Source organism: Euleptes europaea, chromosome 3, assembly GCF_029931775.1.
Source record: "Euleptes europaea isolate rEulEur1 chromosome 3, rEulEur1.hap1, whole genome shotgun sequence".
NCBI lineage: Eukaryota > Metazoa > Chordata > Lepidosauria > Squamata > Sphaerodactylidae > Euleptes > Euleptes europaea.
The window spans coordinates 116,968,616-116,987,586 of NC_079314.1; positions in this window are offsets into that span (position 1 = coordinate 116,968,616).

Sequence of the window (18,971 nt, forward strand, 5' to 3'; positions counted from 1 at the left end):
ACCGCTGCTGCCTCCTTCTCCCAAATGGCCCAGTTGATTTCGGACTGGGAAAACTTCTTGGAGAAGTAGGCGCATGGCCTCAACCGTCCCCCCTCATCCCTCTGCAATAGGGCCCCGCCCATGGCTACATCCGAGGCATCCACCTGCACCACGAAGGGCTTGGTGCAATCCGGGTGAGCTAAAACGGGTTCGGATGAAAAAAGTAGCTTTAAACGTTCAAAAGCTTGCTGGCACTGGGGAGACCATTGCAGACGGGCTGAGGGGAGTGCGGCGCTAGCCCCCCTGTCCTTGGTACGCAACAGGGCAGTGAGGGGAAGCGCAACTTGGGCAAAGTTGGGAATGAAATTCCGGTAAAAGTTGGCAAACCCCAAAAACTGTTGAAGTTGGCGGCGGGTAGTGGGGGTTTCCCAGTCCCGCACCGCCTGGACCTTGGCGGGGTCCATTTCCAACCCTTGGTGGGAAATCACATACCCCAGAAATGTAATAGAAGGTTGGTGGAATTCACACTTGGACACCTTAGCATACAGTTTGTGCTCCCGCAGCCGCTGGAGCACTTCTCGCACTAGGCGCACATGTTCTTCCATGGTCTCAGAGTAAATAAGAATGTCATCGAGAAATACCACCACCCCCCGAAACAGTAAATCATGCAAAACTTCATTAATTAATTGCATAAAGACACTCGGAGCCCCCGAAAGTCCGAACGGCATGACCAGGTACTCAAACATCCCAAAACAACTGGAAAAGGCCGTTTTGGGTTCGTCTCCTTCTTTGATGCGAATGCGGTGGTAGGCTTCTACCAAGTCCAGTTTGGTGAAGATTCGGCCCTCCTTTAATTGTGCTAGAAGGTCAGGAATAAGAGGGAGGGGGTAAGCATTAGACTGGGTGACTGCGTTCAGTCTGCGAAAGTCAATACACAGTCTTAAATCTCCCGTCTTTTTCTTTACAAAGAAAGCTGGGGCTGAATAAGGAGCCTTGGAGGGGCGTATGAAACCCCTCGCCAGATTGACATCCAGATAGTCTCGCAATACAGTCTTTTCACTAGGGCTCATGGGGTAAACCTTTCCCTTGGACAGTTTGCCTTCCCCTACAATCTCGATGGCACAGTCCGTTTCTCTGTGGGGAGGCAGTTCGTCGCACTCTCTAACATCGAAAACATCAGTAAACTGCGAGTACTCAGAGGGTAATTGAGGAGAGACTGGGGCGGGGGACCCTACCAGTGCGGCGGCTGGAGTTCTGAGTACCCGTTCCTTGTCATGCAACCCACAGGGGTTTTCGGGGAAGGAAAGCACCCGTTTAACCCAATCAATGGAGGGATTGTGTCCCCTTAACCAGTTCATCCCTAACACCACAGGGGTTACAATAGGGGCGATGGTGAAATACAACCGTTCCCAATGTTCCCCCACGGACATAATCACGGCTGCAGTTCTGTGGGTCACAGGGCCCCGTTTAAAGTCACTCCCGTCCATTTGGGAAAAACGGAGGGGTCCCGGAAGCCGCTTGCGCCGGACACCCAACTTCTTGGCAGTTTCCTCATTTATCATGGTGCGGGCACACCCCGAGTCGACCAACGCGGGGACCTCTAACGGGGGACCCCCTTTGGGTAGGGATAGATGAACACGCACAAATACATTGTCCTCTTGGGCGCTTACCATCGGTGGAGCTCCTTGCACAACGATAGGGACGGTCTGCTGCGGAGCCCCCTCTACAGCAGACCGACGGCGTTTTTTGCCGGCTGTTCCCACTCTTCCTCCTCGCTGGAAGAGGGGGACGGGGTGGTGGCTTCCGGGGAGCCGTCCGAATCAAAGACGGTATTTGTAATCCGGGACCCCGATGGGACCGTAGAGTCGGATGCCCCATCCTGGGGGCGCGCGTGGAGAGCGGAGGGTGCGCCGGAGCGCCGGCTCAGTGGTCCACTTCTGCGGCGAGGCTGGCTGTCGGCGGCCGGTTTCGTCGGCTCGGCCTGGGTTTGGCGGGGGGGGGTCGGACGGCCGGAGCGAGAGGGGCATTGCGATGCAAAGTGACCCTTTCCCCCGCAGATCAGGCAGACGCCGGCCTCGAACCGCTTGCGGCGTTCCGCGGCCGAGAGACCCCCGCCACCCCCTTGCCGGAGTTCCCGGCCACGGTCACCTCGGGGCCTGGGGTCTCGCCCAAGCCGTTGCTTGGACAAGTTCAGGAGTTGTTTGCGATTCTCGATGTCAGCAGCATGGCGAACCCAACCTTCCACATCCGGGGGGTTCCCTTGCATGAAGGCCCAATGTTGGAGGTCTGGGTTGAGACCCTCCCTGAAACATTGTACCAAGGTAGCTTCACTCCAGTCCAGAATTCGGCTAGCCAGTGACTGGAACTCACTTGCATACTGCGCCACCGACTTAGTCCCTTGGCGCAGTTGCATCAGGGAGGCTTTAGCCCGCTCACCCAGAGTCGGGTCCTCAAAACGGTTTCGGAGCGCTACCATGAACTCGTCCAGGGTTCGCAGCACCGGCGAGCGGAGTTCATACTGCAACACCATCCAGGCAGCCGCCTCCCCTTGCAGTAAGGAAGCCACGTACTGCACCCGGGACTCCTCAGAAACGAAGGTTCGGCCTTGTTCCCGCATAAAAATGTCTACTTGGACCATAAAAAAGGTCAACTGGTCTCCCGACCCGTCATACGTGACTTTCAGGTCCCGACGGGCCGGGGGGGCAGGGGTTGCGGGCGGAACTACCGGCGCCCCGTCTGGGGGAGCACCGGCTGGAGGTTGCAACTTCAGCGCATCTAGGGCCGTGGCCATCTCACCCATTACGCGTTGCATGGTCTCCATCTGCTCCTGCATAGCCCGGCGGTCTTCCTGCCACTGCTTTCGTTCTTCCTCCATGAGGGCCTCTTTGCGGGCCGGGTCCCCTTCGAGTCCCGTGCTGGGGAAGGCCAACCGGCGATCCTTCGCCGCAGTCCGCGAGAGCGACCAGCCCTTGGGAGAGTCCAGCCAATAAGTAAGCCCCCGGGGACGTTCGTCCCGATCTTGGTCGGGGGCGCGACCCTTCGGTTTCTTTGGCTTGGCTCCCTCCTCCTTCGGGTCCGGCTTCTCCGGCTCGTCCGGTTCCTTGGGGGCATCGGGGTTAGGGGTGGTGTCCTCGTCGGCTGACATTCTGTCCAAAGCGGTACAGCTGCAGTCCGAGAGGCAAGGACTTGCAACTTAATGTGAGAGATCCCCCTCTCTGAGTTTGCTTCTCCAAATCAGTTGCTCAGACGTTGATACAGAAACAATAGATTTATTGAAGCCTTCAGGAGATGAGACAGACACAGGTAGAAAGTTGCAAGTGAGGGGCTATACGGGTTTACAGAATATATTGACTCCAGGGCACTGGGGCACTGGGGTTCACACTTATTGTTATGGGAAGTTACAAGCTTGGCATAATACAAAACATCAGACGGATCCCAGGAAGTCTGGTGCGGCTATCACACTTCCAAGGCTGCACCGGCCTGAGGGAGTACTGGCAGGAAGAACAGCGGGGGGGAAGATACATGGGCCATCAGGCCTGGCGCCTGAGACCAGAAGGTGTGAACTGCTTTTACGAGTTCACTGATAACACCGCAGGTGATGGAAAGCAGAGACACAAAGACAGAGACCCTCACACCAGTGGTCCATCTAGTCCAGCATCCTAAGGACATAAGAAGAGCCCTGCTGGATCAGTCCAGTGGCTCATCTAGTCCAGCATCCGAAGAGCATAAGGTTGCCAGGACCCTGTTCGCCACTGGCGGGAAGTTTTTGAGGCAGAGCCTGAGGAGAGCAGGGTTTTGGGAGGGACTTCAATGCCATAGAGTCCAATTGCCAAAGCGGCCGTTTTCTCCAGGAAAACTGATCTCTATCGGCTGGAGATCAGTTGAATAGCAGAAGATCTCCAGCTAGTACCTAGAGGTTGGCAACCCTATTAAGAAGAGTCCTGCTGGATCAGACCAGTGGTCCATCCAGTCCAGCATCCTAAGAACATCAGAAGAGCCCTGCTGGATCAGACCAGTGGTCCGTCTAGTCCAGCATCCTAAGAATATCATCCTAAATCTGTCTGTCTGTCTGTCTGCCTGGAGGAAAGACGGCATATAGCCCAATCGCATCCGATCTCAGAACCACCACTGCTTCTCACTTGCCTTGAAAGTCCCTTGCTGTGGTCGCCATAAGTCCATTGCGACTTGATGGCACTTGCATATACACTTGGAGATTTCTACTACAAGTCTTGGCTCTTCTGCATTGAGTCTGAAGGTCGGTGCTTATCCCTCTTGTTTTTAGTTGGTGGTTTTTCATTTATGCTTCTCGCCTTACTCAGGTCTGGTTCCAGGTGGGACTCTTTCCTTCAACATATCAACGAGGGAAGCGGAAGAGATACCAGCGCAGCGATCCTTTCTCCCATAATATCTAAGGTCAACGTTTTCGGCTTCCATAAAAACGCCTTCTGTCCCGTCAGCACATCTCGGTTTCTCCTCGCGCATCCGTAAACGTATCTCCCCTCCGCCGTATCCAACGGTCCTCGCCAGGTTTAATCTTGTCGACTCGTTTTCTTGAATGTTACCGCCAAGATCGCTCTGACTGATTCCGCTTCTAAAGTACAACTGGGAGAGTTATATTTATGGGCAGCCATGACAAGGACAGCCAAATTAAGTGTGGCAAGTTTGAAGAGGGGAGGGGAAACCAGGCTCCTAATAATACGGAACAGAGTGTACAAGGAGCTGTAGCACACTTAATAAGGTTTTCCCCCCAGGGAAACATTTCGGAGCCTGGGAACATTTGAGCAGGAGGTTCATTTAAGCGCCACGCTGATGGGTGGGGATTAATGTTTTTTTCTTAAAGTGCAATCTTGCAAGGTAGATTTTGACCTCGGATAGCAGCTGAAGGTTCCGGCATGGTGTAGTGGTTAAGAGCGGTGGTTTGGAGCGGTGGACTCTGATCTGGAGAACCGGGTTTGATTCCCCACTCCTCCACATGAGCTGTGGATTCTAATCTGGTGAACTGGGTTGGTTTCTCACTCCTACCCATGAAGCCAGCTGGGTGACCTTGTGCTAGTCACAGCTCTCTCAGTCCCACCTACCTCACATGGTGTCTTTTGTGGGGAGGGGAGGGGAAGGGAAAGTGATTGTAAGCTGGTTTGATTCTTCCTTAAGTGGTAGAGAAAGTCAGCATATAAAAGCCAAATCTTCTTCTTCTTCTTCTTCTTCTTCTGCTTCTGCTTCTGCTTCTGCTTCTGGGTATAAACCAATTACATGTTGAGAATCCCTTATCCAGAAATCCGAGATCTAAAATACTCTAAAATCCAAAACTTTTTGAGTGCCACAAAGGGTAATAAAATGGCACGTGTGCTGGCCGGTCGTGCCAACAGCAGGTTCCCCACGATGCCCCACATGCATAAAATTATTTTTAAAATATTGTATAATGTTTCCTTCAGGCAATGTGTATAAGGTGATTCTCCACTCCTCCACATGAGTGGCGGACACTAATTTGGTAAACTGGATTTGTTTCCCCACTCCTACACACAAAGCCAGCTGGGTGGCCTTGGGCTAGTCACACTCTCTCAGCCCCACCTACCTCTGTTGTGGGGAGGGGGAGGGAAGGTGATTGTAAACTGGTTTGATTCTTCTTAAGTGATAGAGAAAATTGGCATATAAAAAACAACTCTTCTTCTTCTTCGCCAATTCTTATCTCGAACCCACCGTCGGAAGGCTCCTGCCCGCGTTTCTCCTCTTTGCCCCTTTAGTCGAGAATCCTTACATTCTTCTATCTCCTAGGGGCACATTTGTCCAACATTGTTCCTGGCAGCTGGTGCACTTCTGCTTACAAATGGCAAGTGCCATGTTCGATTTGAAGGGAACAATAGACTGCAATTAACAAACCATCTCCAAAGACGAGGGGGAGACTCGCTGGTTGCTTACCATTGTGAAATCAGAACTGGGAAGCAGCCAAGGAGGGGGGGGAATCAGGATTCTTGTTGATCCATCATGAATGAGCATGGATATCAAAATGGGGGGGGGGAATCGAAGGATCAGTGCGGGAGGAGGCAGGGAGAAGATATCCCTTATCAGTGAGATCTGAAAGGATAAATGAGAGACAGTTAGGGCCAGCATGGTGTAGTGGTTTAAGAGCGATGGACTCGAATCTGGAGAACCAGGTTGGTTTCCCCACTCCTCCACATGAGCGGCAGACTCTTATCTGGAGAACCGGGTTTGATTCCCCACTCCTCCACATGAAGCCAGCTGGGTGACCTTGGGCCAGTCTCAGTTCTCTCCGTACTCTCTCGGCCCCACCTGCCTCACAAAGTGCCTGTTGTACAGAGAGGAAGGGAAGGTGATTATAAGCCAGTTTGAGACTCCTTAAAGGTAAAGAAAATCAGGGTATAAAAACCCATTATTCTTCTTCTACTACTACTACCAACCTCCAGGTGGGGCCTGGAGATCTCCCGCTATAACAACTGATCTCCCCTGCAGAAAAAAGCTAAAAGAACATGCGAAAGAGACAAGCATGCCGCTTAAATGCTAAATTCTGCTGCCCTCTTGTGTCTGTAGCGCCTCTAAACAGTTTCTTTTTTGTGAATATTCATTGCTGGAAACTGTCCACTGCAGCTTCGACAACAACAAAGCAAACCAATTTTGCTTTATTCAGTCATTGCTATGAGTTCTCAAAGCCTCCGTCGATATTACTTTTGTGATGTATGTACATAGTTAGGATAGTAAGCACGGGCAAACCTAGGCTTGAGTCCCAGGCGAAGGCTCCTAAGCCCTGCTCGCGAGATTGGCCCGAGCCAGCGCGTAACCCACTGGCCCTAAGCCAGGTCGCGCTATTGGCGACCCGGGGGTTGTTCATTCCTTATTTTATGCATTTATTTATTACTTCGAAGTAATAAATAAATGCATAAAATAAGGAATGGCCCTACACGACTGACCCAGGTGGCCCAGGCTTAGGGTTGCCAACCTCCAGGTACTAACTGGAGATCTCCTGCTATTGCAACTGATCTCCAGCCGACATAGATCAGTTCACCTGGGGAAATGGCTGCTTTGGCAATTGGAGTCTTTGGCATTGACGTCTCTCCCCAAACCCCACCCTCCTCAGGCTCTGCCCCAAAAATATCCCGCCGGTTGTGAAGAGGGACCTGGCAACCCTAGGGCTTATTTTTGTGCATTGAGAATTTGGCTGGGGAAAATGTGCATTTAGAGAACAGCAACTCCAAGGAAAACCTCCCATGCATTTTCGCCCCTTATTTGAAGGCAAATGCACCCTGGCTTCCCAATGTCTCGACTGAGCTTTGTAACAAAAGGTAGCTGTAAATTCATGAGAATGGCTTCTTAGGAAGTTTTGCTGCAGCCTTTCGTAGATGTTCGAATCTAACCACAGACACCCACACACTCCGCTGGGTCGCTGTGAGAGAGGAGAGCTTCACATCTCCTGCTACCCAAAGACCCATGCGAAGAAGGAAAAAACACCCACCCACACATGCACAAGGAAATGGAGGCGGAGGGTTTGACTCCGGTTCGTGGGCATTGCAATTCCTTTTCCATGAAGATTTTGCCCCAGACCGGAGTCTAGATCGGATACCCGGCAGAGCTGATGGTTTACATCCGAGTCTGTCCGGATGGTATATAAAGCCAGAGGTGGTCCCAGTGTTATCACATGGACCCAAGAATGGACCCAAGAGCCCAAGTACGTGGGCAGGGCTAGTACAGTTTTCTGAGAATCAGAGACCTAGGAAGTTCCAGCCCAAACTGTTACCCTGTTACCATAATATGGCCTCTTTATGTTCCAGAAATAACCAGATATTTTTTTCTTTTATGATTCATAAGATGGTTTGCATAGAATGAGATCGGGGTGTGCGTGACTGGTTTGTACCACGTACGTCTTGGGTCATGGCTGGTCCCTTCGGCTTGCCAGGCCTCCCGCTGACAAGCTCTGTCGTCCGCTGCCTCTCAGAGCGGCGATGGGATTTAAAAAAAAATCTCAGTGTTGTTGCTACACCATAGAGTTTCCAGCAACTCCTACACCTTGTCCCTTGTGGGTTGTACCCGGACGTGATGTGGCAACGTTGCCAAGGTCATGCTTACCTGGTTGCCACTGGGGACAGTTCACATTGAACACATGAACCTGCCTTCTACTGAATCAGAGCCTTGGTCCATCCAAGTCAGTATTGTCTACTCAGACTGGCAGCGGCTCTCCAGGGTCCCAGGCAGGGGTCTTTCCCATCACCTCCTTGCCAAGTCCCTTTAACTGGAGATGCCGGGGATTGAACCTGCGACCTTCTGCATGCCAAGCAGATGCTCTACCACTGAGCCACGGCCCCTCTCCAAGGCTCTCCAGGGTCTCAGGCAGGGGTCTTTCCCATCACCTACTTGCCTGGACCCTTTAACTGGAGATGCTGGGGATTGATCCTGGGACCTTCTGCATGCCAAGCAGATGCTCTACCACTGAGCCACAGCCCTCCTTGCTGTGTGTGTGCGTGTGTGTGTGTTAGGGTTGCCGGGTACCCTCCTAGCAACCTGTGGGAACGGGGTGGAGGGGGAGGTTACCGGCAGCAAACTGAGGCCCAGGCCTCTGTCACCAGCAATGCGTCAATATCTATTCCAACGCGCACCAGAAGTGACGTCATCTTGTTGCCGGCGACATGGGGAAGCTCTGGTATTTCATAGAATCATAGAGTTGGAAGGGACCACCAGGGTCATCTAGTCCAACCTCCTGCACAATGCAGGAAATTCACAACTACCTCCACCCCCACACCCCCAGTCACCCCCCTACTGCATGCCCAGAAGATGGCCAAGATGCCCTCCCTCTCATCATCTGCCTAAGTTCACAGACTCAGCATTGCTGACAGATGGCCATCTAGCCTCTTCTTAAAAACCTCCAGGGAAGGAAAGCTCACCACCTCCCGAGGAAGCCTGTTCCACCGAGGAACCGCTCTGACTGTTAGAAAAGTCTTCGTAATGTGTAGACGGAAACTCTTTTGATTTAATTTCAACCCGTTGGTTCTGGTCCGACCTTCTGGGGCAAAAGAAAACAACTCGGCACCCTCCTCTATATGACACCCCTTCAAGGACTTGAAGATGGTTATCATATCCCCTCTCAGTCTTCTCCTCTTCAGGCTAAACATACCCAGCTCCTTCAACCTTTCCTTACAGGATTTGGTCTCCAGACTAGGGTTGCCAACTGCCAGGTAGTCGCAGGAGATCTCCTGTTAATTCAACTGATCTCCAGCCGATAGAGATCAGATCACCTGGAGAAAAAAATGGTCGCTTTGGCAATCGGGCCCTATGGCATTGAAGTCCCTCCCCTCCCAAAACCCCGCTCTCAGGCTCCACCCCAAAGGTCTCCAGGTATTTCCCAACTCAGAGCTGGCAACCCGAGTGTACACATCATGCCACTCCTCAAAATCCGACACTGTTCTTCTTCCACCATTCTGTCACACGTAAGTGTGATATTTGTAGAACCGGTAGATCTGGCTTCCACTTAACGCTAATTTGCAAAGGAGCCTGTTAATTGGGAGAGAAACACCTTAAGAGCGGGGAAACGCCAACCGGGAAGAAACGCTGTCGAATAACGATAATGCGTTTGAACTTTAAAGGTCAATGGAGTGCTCAGACGGGAATCTCTTTAAAGCGATTTGCGGTCTAGTCTTTTTAGTGAGGGAGCTATCCCTCCCTTTTTTAAAATGAATATCAGGATGTTGCTGGTTGCCAGGGGAGACTATTCCACCAAGGGCTAAATTCTTCCACCTGCTCAGTCCTACTCTCTGGCTGCTGCCGGACTAGTTATCTGGAAGACCCAGGTTCGAATCCCCACTCATGCCATGGAACCTCACTGGTTGGTCTGGGGCCAGTCACAAACTCTCAGCACGGAGTTGTTGCAAGGATAACAATAACAATAACAATAATAGCAATAGTAATAGCAATAATGATAATGATGATGATGATGATGATGATGATGATAATAATAATAATAATAATAATATTAATAATAATAATAATAATAGCAATAGCAATAGTAATGATTTTATTTGTACCCTGCCTTCCCTCGGTAGAACCAGGCTGAGGGCATCTAACATCACAAATCACAGTGCAAGTTTAAAATACAATTTAAATCAGAATTAAAATAAGTACTGTACAGTTAATTACAGATAAAATGGAATAGAGGAGAAGGGACGTAAGAAGAAGAAGAGTTGGTTTTTATATGCCGACTTTCTCTACCACTTAAGGGAGACTCAAACCGGCTTTCAATCACCTTCCCTTCCCCTCCCCACAACAGGCACCCTGTGAGGTGGGTGGGGCTGAGAGAGCTCTAAGAGAACTGTGACTAGCCCAAGGTCACCCAGCTGGCTTCGTGTGGAGGAGCGGGGAAACCAACCCGGTTCACCAGATTAGCCTCCGCCGCTCATGTGGAGGTGTGGGGAATCGAACCCAGTCTCCAGATCAGACTCTACCGCTCCAAACCACCACTCTTAAACACTACACCACGCTGGCTCTCTGGATCCCCGTTGGGGAGGGAAAGGTAGAGTATAAATGAGTTAAATAAATAAATAAAATCTACACATTAAACCTCTAATAAAGGGAGAGGAAGAACCCCCGTGGTGCAGAGCGGTAAACTGCAGTACTGCAGTCCAAGCTCTGCTCACGACCTGAGTTCGATCCCGAAAGTCGGTCTCAGGTAGCCGGCTCAAGGTCGACTCAGCCGTCCATCCTTCCGAGATCGGTAAAATGAGTACCCAGCTTGCCGGGGGTAAAGGGAAGACGACTGGGGAAGGCACTGGCAAACCACCCCATAAAACAAAGTCTGCCTAGTAAATGTCGGGATGTGACGTCACCCCATGGGTCAGGAATGACCCGGTGCTTGCACAGGGGACGTTTACCTTTACCTTCAAGGGAGAGGGCATTTTTTTCTCCAGGTTGTTGGCAACTCTGTCCACAGGAAGGAGACTAAGGCCAAACCGCCCTAGGGTTGCCAACTCTAACTTGGGAAATTCCTGAAGATTTAGGGGTGGAGTCTGGGAAGCGTGGGGTTTGGGGACGGCACAGGATTCAGCAGGGTATATGTGACATTATACCCTTTGCAGTCCACCCTCTAAAGCAGCCATTTTCTCCAGGGGAACTGATCTCTTTCATCTGGAGATCAGTTATTATTCCAAAAGATCTCCAGCCCAACCTGGAGGTTGGCAACTTCTTGGTATTATCACTTCTGGCGCATTTCTGTCATGGTTTCTCCTCCTTCTGGACAACACCGTGCTCTTCCTTTTTCCTGGCCAAATGAATAACCTTTGTGAGAAATGTTCCTGTTAAAACTGACTCTGGCTTGAACACATGAAGCTTATACTGCCTTATACTGAATCAGGCCCTTGGTCTATCACAGTCAGTATTGTCTGCTCAGATAGGCAGATGCTCTCCAGGGTCTCAGGCGGAGGTCTTTCACATCACCTGCTGCCTGGTCTTTTTTAACTGGAGATAGCGGGGACTGAACCTGGGACCTTCTGCGTGCCAAGCAGATGCTCTGCCACTAAGCCACAATCCCTCCCCCTCCAGCTTTTGTGCCAACTGGATCGAAATGACCTGGTCTGTAAAAGTTTTTTTTATTTTTTCTTAAATATTTTCCAAACAGACAACCACCACCAAAAACAAAAAATAACAATAAAAGTCCCTTCAAAAATACAAACATAAAAAATATGACAGGAAAAATGGGAAGAAATACATAAAGTTGGATCAAATGATTGACAGAAGGCTTAGTGCTTTAACACATTTTTCAAGCCTGGTCTGCAGAAATGATGCAAACGCAGTGGCCATTTATGCATGGTGCATTTATGCATGGTGGTTTCCGCCAACTATTTGGGGGCTTTGCTTTGATTCTGCCTGCATTTTCCAACCATCAGAGGTTGCCTCGCTCTCCCCACACCTTTCCCCGCGTTTTCTGGATGCCGGCTAAACACAAATCCATAAAATGCGAGCAAAACCCCCAGAAACCCGCGGGGAGAGCGAGGCGACCTCTGACGGTCGGGAAAATCCAAGCATCATCGAAGCAACGCCCTGAAGTGGTCAGTGGGGTGACTGCGAGGAAACAGCCGTGCATAAACGGCCAGGGTTAAAAATGATACCAAAGACCAACAAAAAAAGGAAATTCGCCAAAGAGAATAAACGGAACGAAAAAGGTCTTCTTCACCCTGCACAAAAAGGAAAAGACACAAAAATGAAGACACAAAAGAGGACAGATAGATATGTCTGCATACCCATCCAGTATGGAGCTGGATAAACTAGCGCTCTGGCTGACATGTTTTTTGCTTCATGTCAGCCATGAGCCATTTTTTGCTTCATGTCCACTTGCTGTCCAAGGGCTATTGGGCTGAGAACTGAATATATAATTTACTACTACTCATCTTTAATAAACGTATAACAATTTTATTATAAAAAAAGAACAGTATTTTATTGGAAAACATTTTATATTGGAAAATTATGGCCACAACTAAAATTAATGGCGACAGTGTTATTGGCGCATTGGCGAAGCATGGGAAGGCTGGATGGGGGCATCAGCCGGCCCGTTGCGAACTGATGCGGCCTGAACTCCATGAGCCATTTTTTGCTTCATGTCAGCTTCATGCTTTTTCCCCCCAAATATTACCCTTATACCACAGTGTTAACTGTGATGTCTGAATCCACCTCATGTGGCAGCTGTCAAATAATCGCTAAAATAAAATCCGCCATTACTAACTTTGGCAAGTAATGATCCCTTCTTCCACCCCTGTTGACAGCAACGTGTTTGAACAACCTGCCAAGGGAACCATCTTGAAACGGCATCCAATTAACATGCGCCGCGGCGTCTTCTTATCATTCCGGGTTCCCGTTATCGTTTACTTCCTCATTAAGCATCCGAATCCTTTTTGAAGCGCCCCTATTACATAGCGTCTCTCCATCGTTTAATGGACTGAGACTAATTAACCACATTAATCCCCTCGCCGGAAAGATGCTCTGTATCACTTTAGACAAGTCAGCAGATCCAAATGGGAAAGTTGGTATGTCAGGGAGAAGACTAGGCTTTTCCCTGACATGCAGCTTTTCTTCATGCGGGGAGACGGGGGAGATGAAGCTGCAGGGAGGAATGGAGACAGAACTCACCCAGGACATTTCCCTGTCCTTTAACAATATATATTGTTGTGCTGCAGATCTGTTCTGCTAAAGACACTTTTCCCTGGGAACCTCCCCCCCCCCCCTCCATGAAAGGGCAGGCAGGAATCCAGCAGGCAAAGTTTCCCCATCACTAACGCTGAATGTTAAGAGAAAGACTTCTACTTCTCCAGATGGATTTTTGCCTGACGGGGAGCTGTTAAAAACACACGGGGGCATTCCAGGAAATAAAGCCGCATCCATAAAGTGTCTGTAATTGGACAGATTTTCTTTTTTTAATTGGCACGTTTCTCATCATTAGGAATAACTCCAAAATTCATTCCAAAATGTTTGACAAGAAGAAGGATTTTTTGTTGTTGTGATGGTACTCATTGGTACGTAATACCGGGTACCTTTGAAAAGGGCTCTCCCAGGTCCTGAGAGGGACATAGGTGGGAATCGGTACTACCTTATATATGAGTCCCAGGTAGGGTTGCAGCTCTGGGTTAGGAAATACCGGGAGATTCTGGGGGTAGAGCCTGAGGAGGGTGAGGTTTGGGAAGGGGAGGGACCTCCGCAGGGTACAATGTCATAGACTTCACACACATCCCAAAGCCGCCACTTTCTCCAAGGGAACTGATCTTGGTCATATGGAGATCAATTGTAAGAGCAGGAGAGCTCCAGCTGCCACCTGGAAGTTGGAAGAAGAAAATACCTATGCTGGAAATAGTAGAAACTATAATAAATGGCAGCACGTGGCTTCAAAGATAATATAATGTGAAATATACCAACTGGAAAAGAAAACAATATTATAGAATATAATAATTCTGTTTTTTGGAAAATCCAAAACACAACATACATTCATAAACACTGTTGAAAGCCACACTGGGAGGTTTCTGTGTGGCTTTCAACACAGTGTTTATGAATCTATGTTGTGTTTTGGATTTTCCAAAAAATATAATTATTATATTCTATAATATTGTTTTCTTTTCCAGTTGGTATATTTCACATTATATTATCTTTGAAGCCACGTGCTGCCATTTATTATAATAGCCACCTGGAAGTTGGCAATCCTAGTACTGTGCCATTGGACTCTATGTTAATGTGGGGACACATCAGTACTAGCTCCTGTTTTTAACCCCCCCAATTGACAAGATACAAAATAAGATCAAGGCCAGCGGTACAAGTAGGGTTGCCAGGTCCCTCTTCGCCACCAGTGGGAGGTTTTTGGGGTGGAGCCTGAGGAGGGCGGGGTTTGGGGAGGGGAGGGACTTCAATGCCATAGAGTCCAATTGCCAAAGAGGCCATTTTCTCCAGGTGAATTGATCCCTATTGGCTGGAGATCAGTTGTAATAGCGGGAGATTTCCAGCTAGTACCCAGAGGTTGGCTATCCTAGGTGCAAGTAAAGTAAAAAAATATATTTTGTTACTCAACTAAAAATTTCCTGTGCATTTCCAGCTTCTGGAAATGACCAGCTTCTTCAGGGGGATCTGTTAGCCACTGGCTACTGATCTTGCGCTTTATGCAGGGCTGTTTCCCTCACGGTCACCCCAGCGACTGCTTCGGAGCTTCCTTTCGATTATGAATGCCTTTCCTGAACAGTCAGAGGTCACCTTGCTCTCCCCATCCGTTTCTGCGCATTTTGCCCCATGTTTTCAGGATGCTGATTTAGCCCGAATCCGGAAAATGTGGGCCATCTGTCAGCAATGCTGATTCTATGACCTTAAGCAGATGATGAGAGGGAACGCACCTTGGTCATCTTCTGGGCATGTAGTGGGGGTCACTGGGGGGGCAGGTAGTTATGAATTTCCTGCATGTGCAGGGGGTTGGACTAGATGACCCTGGTGGTCTCTTCCAACTCTATTATGATTCTATGGTTCTATGATCATAAGTGGTTAATACATTTAGAAATGAAAAGAAGAGGAAGGGTCGCTGTAACTTTAATTTATTTCCTGTAATCTTTGAAATGGCCTTATTTTTTAATCGCTTAGTGACCCTTTTTTACTGGCCCTTTTATTTTCTCCTCTCTCGTGCCCCTCAACACCCCCCTCCCCTTTTCGTTGCGGCTGCAGGCAGGCTCGAAGGTTCCTGAAAGCGATATGGTGCAGGCACGGTTTCCTGTGCAGGCACCGTTCTTCTGATCCCCGCCAGCTCTGGCCAGAAACCCTGCACGAACGTGCGCCTCCCTGCACACAGATGATATCAGAACTGACTGTGGGTTGTCTGTTGCAAATGCCCTTCGCGGGCAGTGACACCCTCTTAAACAGAGCCCTGTGGTTCCTCTCTCCTGCCTGTGGCCACTTCCTTCAGGGATCTGCAGGGTGGCATTCGGAGGAAGGCGGAGGGGTGGATTTCTGCCCTCCCGAGACGTCTCTGCCTGCCAGGAGAGGAGGCTCTGAGCTCGCTGTCACACTGCCCAGGGGGAGGGAGAGCAGCATCTTGAGTTCCACCCCGGGCCCTGGTGGCATCAGCCATGGAGGGGGTGGTGGGTGGGTGGGCAGGGCAAGTGACAGCAGCAGCTGCAGCCTAGCCTCAGCCACACAGCTCCAGAAGGGCGTCCTCTGACTGAACTAGCCCTGGGGGACACCAGAGAGACGGAGGCCTCAGCCTGGAGGGCAGGTAAGGGGGGAGCAGGGAGTGGGGCAGGCCTGCTCTACCTGCAGAGCCCAGGGCTCTCCAAAGCAAGCCCAACAGTACTGCTGATATTTGAGCATTCAAGTACAATGCCTTTTTTGTGTGTACACCACTTCTAATCTTGTGCTCTGCCTCTCAATGCAGCCCAGAAAGTGGAAAAAACAGTCCTTTGCCAATCTGACTGGGTTCAAGGGTTGCTAACTCTTTCTTTCTTTCTTTCTTTCTTTCTTTCTTTCTTTCTTTCTTTCTTTCTTTCTTTCTTTCTTTCTTTCTTTCTTCCTTCCTTCCTTCCTTCCTTCCTTCCTTCCTTCCTTCCTTCCTTCCTTCCTTCCTTTCTTTCTTTCTTTCTTTCTTCCTTCCTTCCTTCCTTCCTTCCTTTCTTTCTTTCTTTCTTTCTTTCTTTCTTTTCTCTTCCTTCCTTCCTTCCTTCCTTCCTTTCTTTCTTTCTTTCTTTCTTTCTTTCTCTTTCTTTCTTTCTTTCTTCCTTCCTTCCTTCCTTCCTTCCTTCTTTCCTTTCCTTCTTTCCTTTCTTTCTTTCTTTCTTTCTTTCTTTCTTCCTTCCTTCCTTCCTTCCTTCCTTTCTTTCTTTCTTTCTTTCTTTCTTTCTTTCTTTCTTTCTTTCTCTTTCTTCCTTCCTTCCTTCCTTCCTTCCTTCCTTTCTTTCTTTCTTTCTTTCTTTCTTTCTTTCTTTCTTTCTCTTTCTTTCTTCCTTCCTTCCTTCCTTCCTTCCTTCCTTCTTTCCTTTCCTTCTTTCCTTTCTTTCTTTCTTTCTTTTTCTTTCTTTCTTTCCTTCCTTCTTTCCTTCTTTCCTTTCTTCTTCTTCTTCTTCTTCTTCTTTTTACCTTCAGCAGATGATGAGTGGGAGGGCATCTTGGCCATCTTCTGGGCATGGAATATGGGTCACTGGGGGTGTGGCGGGGAGGTAGTTGTGAATTTCCTGCATTGTGCAGGGGGTTGGACTAGATGACCCTGGTGGTCCCTTCCAACTTTATGATTCTATGATTCTAAGTCACACTGCTCTCTCCCCGCGTTTTCCCCCGCGTTTTCGGGGTGCCACCAGAAACAGCATCCAGAAAACGTGGGGAGGGAGCAGAATGACTTCTAAGGGTCGGGCAAGATGTGCATTATGAAAACAAAGTAGTGGGGGGAGAGTGATCTTCATGGAAACAACCCACGCATAAAAGGCCAAAGAGAGGCGCTTTGCCATTGCCAGACTAATTCGCTTAGCTCATTCCAGCACTCCCATGTTAAAAGATTCCGCGTCTTGTCAAATCTCCCCCTTTTGCATAATTTTAAAAGCCACACCTGAAATGGAATTTGGCAGCCGTCAATGGGTGATGTAGTTTTGAGGGCCAAAAATAAGAGTGTGAATCAGGGAAGCTGAATGCTGGTCCGTGCCAATGACCATTTCTTCAAGAATAACTTGCCATTTTTTGCTGAACCTCTCGCCCAGTGGTGAGGGGGATATTACTATCCCTCTGCTTCTCGAAATTTGTGGTCAGGTGTGCTGAAACCCCCTTCAGTGTTTTATGGTAGATGGGCATATGATAGGGTTGCCAGGTCCCTCTTCGCCACCAGCAGGAGGTTTTTGGGGCGGAGCCTGAGGAGGGTGGAGTTTTGGAAGAGGAGGGACTTCAGTGCCATAGAGTCCAATTGCCAGAGTGGCCATTTTCTCCCGGGGAACTGACCTCTATCAGCTGGATATCAGTTGTAATAGGAGATCTCCAGCTAGTACCTGGAGGTTGGCAACCCTATCAAGGCAAAAGTAAATTTTGTGTGGGTGTGTAAAGTGCTGTCAAGTCACAGCCAACTTATGGCAACCCCTTTTGGGTTTTTCATGGCAAGAGACTAACAGAGGTGGTTTGCCAGTGCCTTCCTCTGCACAGCAACCCTGGTATTCCTTGGTGGTCTCCCATCCAAATACTAACCAGGGCTGACCCTGCTTAGCTTCTGAGATCTGACAAGATCAAGATAGCCTGGGCCATTACAGAAGCATAAATATTATATGAGACATCAGGTGAGATTGATGTGGGAAAAGAGCGGAATGCATGGCTGGAATATGCGAGACGGAGAATAGTGCATTTCAAGAGTGCAGAGGTTTGCATGAGTGTGTAAAATATCAGGGAAAAATTCCACATCTGCGGGGATGTCATTAGTGAGTGACAGGAGAGGCCATGGCTCAGGGAAAGAGTACATGTCTTGGATGGTGAGTGACCCGGGTCCAGTCTCCTCAGCATCTCTAGTTAAAGGGTCTCTATTAACCAGTATTGGGAAGCACTTTCCTCTGCCAGAGAGCCTACAGAGCCACTTAAAACTACCGTATACTGAGCCCAACAGACTAATGGCCATTTCTAACAGGGGAACTGAATGTCAGAGTCTAGGGTTGCCAAGTCCCTCATCACGACTGGAGGGAGGGTTTTGGGGCGGAGCCTGAGAAGAGTGTGGTTTGGGGAGGGGAGGGACTTCAATGCCATAGAGTCCAGTTGCCAAACTGGCCATTTTCTCCAGGGGAACTGATCTCTGTCAGGTGGAGTTCAGTTGTAATAGCAGGAGATCTCCAGCTAGTACCTGGAGGTTGGCAACCCTAGTCATATGCCTGCTGCCTTTTCAGGGCAGCTCCCCTATCCAACTGCTTCTCCCAGATGTGTTAATCGGCTGGAGATCAGTCATAATAGCAGGAGATCTTCAGCCACTACCTGGAGGTTGGAGCAACCCAAAACAGCACTATAACACTATAAAGCAAATAAGTGAATTTTATAAAGTGCAAAGTGAATAAATATATACAGCATATACAAAGGGAGTACAACCAGATACAAAATTTACAATAACAATCCAATAAATATGACTTATCAAGAGGATGCCAAGGATCCTGATTCAACAGGTAAGTTCAAGTAATCAACCAATTAAGGTATCATTTGATATTAGAATTTTTTGAATCATTCAAATTCTTTTTAGGTTGCAGTTATTGGAACAAAGCCACAGGAAAAAGATGTCAGACGTGTTGTCTAGATCGGGACCACGTTTCGCATATGGCTTCTTCGGTGACCTGTATCAATAATAGATATAAGTATAAGTGCCTTAGTAGGTGTTGTCTCATAGGGACCGCAAAGATTTGTATCCAGGTCTCCAAAAGAGACCTGGATACAAATCTTTGCGGTCCCTATGAGACAACACCTACTAAGGCACTTATACTTATATCTATTATTGATACAGGTCACCGAAGAAGCCATATGCGAAACGTGGTCCCGATCTA